Source organism: Sorex araneus, chromosome X (genome assembly GCF_027595985.1).
Source record: "Sorex araneus isolate mSorAra2 chromosome X, mSorAra2.pri, whole genome shotgun sequence".
NCBI classification, from domain to species: domain Eukaryota; kingdom Metazoa; phylum Chordata; class Mammalia; order Eulipotyphla; family Soricidae; genus Sorex; species Sorex araneus.
The window spans coordinates 236,591,684-236,598,878 of record NC_073313.1 but is presented as its reverse complement, the minus strand read 5'-3'; positions in this window follow the sequence as shown (position 1 = coordinate 236,598,878).

Sequence of the window (7,195 nt, the reverse complement as noted above, 5' to 3'; positions counted from 1 at the left end):
AATTTTGGTGGTGGAACATATGCATTGGTGAAGGGATGGGTGTTTGATGATTGTGTGACCGAAGCTCAAACATGAAAATTTTGTAACTGTATCTCACGGTGAATCAATAAAAGGGGGAAAATAATAATGAAATAATAAAATAAAATTAACATTCTGAATAAAAAAGAAGTGCTGTGGAGTACATGCCAAATTCAATCAGCTTAATCAATGGCTGAATAAATAGCAGTACTCCTACATTAAAAAAACATAAATAAATGTTACTGTATCATTGTAGCACAGTGGGTAGGGTGTTTGCCTTGCACGCAGACAACCTGGGTTCGATTCCTGTATCCCTCTTGGAGAGCCCGGCAAGCTACCGAGAGTTTCCCACCTGCATGGCAGAGCCTGGCAAGCTACCCATGGTGTATTTGATATGCCAAAGACAATAACAAGTCTCACAATGGAGATGTTACTGGTGCCCACTCGAGCAAATTGATGAAGAACAGAATGATAGTGCTACAACAGTGCTACGATTATATGGCAGGTTCTCAATATCAATGTCACTGTCATCCCGTTTGATTCCTCCATCATTCTCAGAGAGCCAGGCAAGCTACCAAGAGTATCTTGCCCGCACAGCAGAGCCTGACAAACTACCCATGGCATATTCGATATGCCAAAAACAGTAACAACAAGTCTTACAATGAAGACGTTACTGGTGTTCGCTTGAGCAAATCTGTTGGGTTCTTAGCAGCTAGCCTGAGACCCTGGCCAAATCCCCTGCCCTTAGAGACAGAAACAGGCTCTCTTCAAACAGGACCCTAAGGCCCTGTGCCAGCACTCCACCCAGAAAGGCGCCCTGGTCGAGGAGATAGTGGGATGAAACTTGAAAGTCACCACTTGTCTGAGCTAAGCATACCCAGCCTTGAAAGGAGGGGAACATAAATCATTAGTTAACATCTGTAAAGGGCCTAGCAAAATGTTTACTCCAGAGCTGATAACCAGGTGTCCATAATGCCCACTCCTCCCTAAAATTTCTTCTTTAAATATTGGTGTGTGAACTCAATAAAATGAGAGTTGCTTGACCTCCAGCTCTCCCCTCTCTGCATGGTTTTTTCTCGGTGTTGGCTGTGCGGGTGACCACGGTGCACTGAGGGGCAGGGCAGAGGATTCTCCCTCTCCCACTCCCTCTCCTATAGGGAGTAAGTTCAGTGGCTGGGGGATCTTACCCCAGTTTGCCAGGGTTGACTGGCCAGGACCCTGACACAAATCGATGAGCAACGAGATGACAGTGACAGTGATATTGAGAACCTACCATGTAATTGTAGCACTGTCGTAGCACTGTCATCCCATTCTTCATCAATTTGCTCAAGCGGGCACCAGTAACGTCTCCATTGTGAGACTTGTTGTTACTGTTTTTGGCATATCAAATACACCACAGATAGCTTGCCAGGCTCTCTGGTGCAGGCGGGATAGTCTCGGTAGCTTGCCGGGCTCTCCGAGAGGGATACAGGAATTGAACTCAGGTTGTCTGCGTGCAAGGCAGACAACCCTACCCACCATGTTATCGATAGCACAGCATCAATTTGCTCGAGCAAATTGATGAGCAATGGGGATGACAGTGTGACAGTAAAATAAATGTAGGATACTGCTATTTATTCAGCCACTGATTAAGCTGACTAAAGCAGGAATGAATTCCACATTACTATTTTTTTTACTTTTTAATTTTATTTTCATAAAGTTCACAATAATTTTTTGCATTCAACATTTTAACATCAATCCCACCACCATTACGCCTTCCCAACACCATTATTTTGAATTTTCCTGCCACCACCCAAACCTGCCCCATAGGTAGATGCTAAATAATTTATTTTGTATTGCTTGCTATGAATCCTATGAAATGTCGTGCAACTGCTAAAGTGACCACATGCTCCTGGAATTCTAAAATGTTTCGAATATCTGGGGTCCAAAGGTATCACTGCAGTGTGCTGCTCTCTTCCGAGATTCATTTGTGAGTTTCTGAGTCATGATTGTTAATGTACTTAAATGGTGCCCAGAGGCAGTTCGTGGGCGAGACTGCCAGAAAACTGGAAGGGCCGGTAGATGGGTGGGAGATCATCCATCCTTGACTTGCTCAAGCATGGAGTTTTCAGTCACTGGGGTTTTCAGTGGATTGATTCTCACAGGGGATGAGCCTGTGAAGGTCAGCTACAAATGTGGTGGTAATGGGGTTCACAACTGCCTCCCTCCAAAGTACCCTGGTGAAATCAGCCTGGTGTGGGATGGGGAGATATCTCTGTGGTGTGCAGCTCTCTTTCGAGATTCATTTGTGAGTCTCTAAGTCATGGCCATTAATGTACTTAAATGGCCTGATTGATCTCTGTTGATATATATTTATGGGTCTCTGAAGCAAGACTGAAAAATGAGCTTATATAGCTGAGCTGGAGGTGGTTTGTAGGTGTGATTGCCACATACCTAACTTTTGGCCATTTAATTTGTCAGGGAACTTGGTCCCAAGTTGTTGGGGTCTAGCCAGAAGAACAACAGCAATTTTGGGGTATCTGGAAGTCTGAAGGCACCATCAGGCTGTCAATGCACTCACCCTGCAGGTACAGGCTGACCTGCTGGGTGGCACCATACATCTCCAGTATTTCATTTTTGTAGCACAAAGTTTAACTATCAACTAGTCTAAGCACAACCTTTCCTCCACGGCACAAAGATAAAAATTATCCAACCAGTCTCGGGCTGGGCCTGGTACCAGCTCCGGCTTGCGCTCCACTGGGATTCGAACCAGGTGGCCATGTGTTTGCACGGCCGCTCTGCTGCTGAACCACCAACATCCAGAGCCAGCTAGATGACTTCTGAACCCAGCAAGTGCTCGCAACCATGTCCCCAGACCGTGAACTAAGTTTTTGCTTTATGCTGCCCCAGGAAGGGAAATGATGAAATTTCCCATTTAAATCTCCATGTACTTAATTACTAAAACACAGAAATCCTAAACTGCGCGGCCGCCACTGCGGCCGTGCAACATTTTACCTCCTTATTCTCATTTGTGGAGAACTAATTATCAAATGTTTCCTTGTCAATAGGGCCGTATTTTGGGGGGATAAACTCCAAGAAGAATAGTGAGTTCAGTGTTGAAACCCCAACAACAGTAGTGAGTTTTGGGTTGAAATATGGAATGTAATCAAGATAAAGAGAAAATGAAGTGAATTTTATCAGTTATGCAGGGGAGGGTGGGGGGTGGGGGGGTGGGAGGTGTACTTTTTTTTTTTTGTGGTGGAATATGGGCACTGGTGAAGGGATGGGTGTTTGAGCATTGTATAACTGAGACATAAACCTGAGAACTTTGTAACTTTCCACATGGTGATTCAATAAAATGAATTTTAAAAAATAAATAAATAAAATAAAATAAATAAAAATTATCCAACCAACCAAAAATATATATTTTTTTAAACCTTGCAGTGATAAGGAAGCAGAAAATCATGATCACACAAACAAAAGTGATTTCCTCTGTGAAGGATATAAATTAACAAGAAAAATGTCTGAAAAGAGAATTATATTCACTAGAATTCAACCTGAAACCCCTTAGCAAGGTCAACAAGTATAGGATTGGAATGGAGAAGAATTGAATGTTAATAAAGGATATTAAACCAGGAATCACTTTAGGAAATAAGATTTTAAGATAATATGTAAAATGTGGGGCATCCACCATGTAAAACTCAAGTAAAATTAATCAATGATGGCCAACAGAAAGGCATGCATGGGGTGGGAGAGCTTAGTGTGGGAAGTCAAAGCCTATACTGACTATTCAGAATTGAACAGTTTGGAATAAAAAGTCAAAGTCCAGACAGAGATTAAAAGGATACTACAAAAGACAGGGAACAACCACAGTGAAAGATTGATTTTTCTAATGAAAGATTGATCAGATACATAAGCATACTAAGAACAATAGGCCAGGTTTCTTAATCTCATTAAAGGAACAGGAGAGATAGTACAGGCATTAAAATTCTTGCCTTCTTGTTCTAGACCTGGCTCAAATCCCTGTCAGTGATACCACATATGTCCTCTGAACTGATGATAAGGGGTCACTAGTTAGCATAGATTCAGCCCCTGAGTTCTGCCAAGGGAGGCCCAAGCCCTTGCTCCTTCCAAAAAAGAATAAAAAAATTAATCTTGAATAAATATAGTGTTGTATTGAATAAAAATGCTTAGATGTGAAGGCAAGTATTTCAATAGGTATAGAAATGCAATGTAAATCTGTATGCATATGTATGCATCAGTATGTATGGCTATATAATAGACATATTTCCATTTATGTATATAGTACACTATATATTGTCACTCACACATATATGCACATTTACATTTAAATGTAAATACACATATTCATACAAATACACACAGAGACACACATTTTTATCTTTATATTTATATTCCCAAGGGGCAGAGAAATCCCAATTGTGATGAGTAGAACTAATGCATACATCTTGGCTTTTAAAAACCATTTCCTTCTCAAAGAAACCTGGGCTCCTTGGAGAACTGACTGATTCTGGTGCTGAAATAGAGAATTCATAAACTGAATCTAGAATATATTGTTCAGCCAGAAACTGAGAAAGTGTTGAAAGAGAAACACTGATTAGCTCACAGGATCTGGTTTGAATTGGTTCCTTTGTACCAATAATGGTATAATTTGGACATCAAAATAAAAGAATGGATAGTAATAAATGTTTATCAATTGAATAAAATAGGAAACAAATGAAAAAATATAAACACATGAAATAAACAAAAACTTTGACAAGGAAAAAATATTACAGAATGTCAAGTCCTTTCACATGAACTTTTAACTACAAATAGGAAATAAATCACTTTATAATGGAGATACTTGATAAACACAATTGTAGTCAAGTAATAAATATAAACTTTATCAGTAGCACTGTAGCACTGTTGTCCCCTTGTTCACCAATTTGCTCGAGTGGGCACCAGTAATGTCTCCATTCTGAAACTTGTTGTTACTGTTTTTGGCATATTGAATATGCCACAGGTAGCTTGTCTGGCTCTGCAGTGCAGGTGGGATACTCTTGGTAGCTTGCCAGGCTCTCCAAGAGGGGCGGAGGAATCGAACCTGGGTCAGCCACGTGCAAGGCAAACACTCTACCTGCTGTGCTATTGCTCCAGCCCATTCAGAAAATGTCCCTTTGAATTTAATTGTTATGTCTGGATCTTTTGTTGGTCTAGAATCTTAGGACTGTGGGTCTTTTGAAGATATTTAGCAGTTATTTTGTAGATGCCTCTCAACTTTAGGTTATCTGATGTTACTTGATAAGTAAAATTAAATTAAGAAATCCTCTGAGACTCTCCCCCAAGATGCGACCCAGGTGGCCACATGTTCATGTGGCCACTCTGCAGCTGATCAGCCACGATCTGGAGGCCAGCTAGACTACTTTTGGTACCAACAGCTGCTCGCAGAAATGTCTCTAGACTGTGAACTAAGCCATAGCCCCATGCTGCCCCAGGAAGGGAAATGATACAATTTCTAAGATAAATCTCCCTGGATTTAGTTTCTAAAATACTAAAATACAGAAATCCCAAACCGCGCGGCCGCTATTGCAGCACACAACTTCATATCTCTTCATTCTCAGCAATGGAAAACTAATTATCAAATACTTCCTTTTCAGCAGGACTCTTTTTTGGGGGGAAACTCCAACAACAATAGTGAGTTTCGTGTTGAAATATGGAATGTAATCAAGGTAAAGAGAAAGTGAAGTGAAAGTTATCAACTATTCAGGCAGGGGTGGGGGGCAAGGGGGTGGGAGGTATACTGGGTTTTTTGGTGGTAGAATATGTGCACTGGTGAAGGGACAGGTGTTCAAGCATTGTATAACTGAGACATAAGCCTGAAAGCTTTGTAACTTTCCACAGGGTAATTCAATAAAATAAATAAATTTTAAAAAAAGGAAATCCTCTAAAAGTAAAAGAAGAAACAAATACAACCTCAAATTTGTAATGTTACTGATAAAGTTTGGACTGAAATGATAACATAGCAGTTACAGCAGTTGCCTTGCACATGGCCAACCCAAGTTTGATTCCTCTGTCACTCTAGGAGAGCCCGGCAAGCTACCGAGAGTATTTTGCCTGCAGGGCAGAGCCTGGCAAGCTACCCAAGGCGTATTCTATATGCCCAAAACAGTAACAACAAGTCTCACAGTGGAGATGTTACTGGTGCCCGCTCGAGCAAATTGGTGAGCAACGGTATGACAGTGATATAGTGATACAGTGATTTTCTGGATGGAATCTTCGGCAATAAAGCACTTTATGTATTGCACTGTTGTCCTGTTGTTCATTGATTTGCTTGAGCGGGCACCAATAATGTCTCCATTGTGAGAGTTCTTACTGTTTTTGGCATATTGAATATGCCATGGGTAGCTTGCCAGGCTCTGCATGCAGGCAGGATACTTTCCATATCTTGCTGGGTTCTCTGACAGGGATGGAGGAATCGAACCCGGGTCAGCAGTGTGCAAGGCAAACGCCCTACCCGCTGTGTTATTTTTCCAGTATACACCTATAAAAATGAATATACACTAATGATAGCTGTGTATCAATATCAATTTTTGATGTTTATGATGTGGTTGATTGTGGTATGAAGAATGTTCTTGTTTACAGGAAATAACCACAAGAGATAGTCATTAGATTAGAAATGTAATAAAGAAAACAAGAGTGACTTTGCTGTACTTCCAATGATTTTTAATAACTGTATAGTTATCTTGCCTTTATATTTTTAGTTTTGAAGGAGTAGTTGTAGTAAGTTATGGAAGTCTCTTCAGGAAAGGGGTCAAATTTGCAAGTACTCCTAAGCTAATCATTCCCTCCCCCAAGGGAACAATGACATATTTCTTAGTATAAAATGTTTATTGTCGAGTTGCCTGTTACTGCTAAAATCCCTGCCATAAGTTGACATATAATTCATGGTAAAAACAATTATTATTTCACAGAAATTGTATTCTTTAACAATTTACTTTTAAATGTCCAATGTGGAGGAAAGTGTTGCTTCAAGACACAGTCTAGGCAGGCCATTCGAAGGTTGCAATCCCCACCCAGATCCTATGCAAAAATCTGTAAACAATTCAGAGAGGAGCCAGAGAAATAGTATAGATGTTAGGATGACCCCGTTTGATCTCCAAGAACTTGGTCTGTCCAGGAGAATCCCTAGCACCTTCAG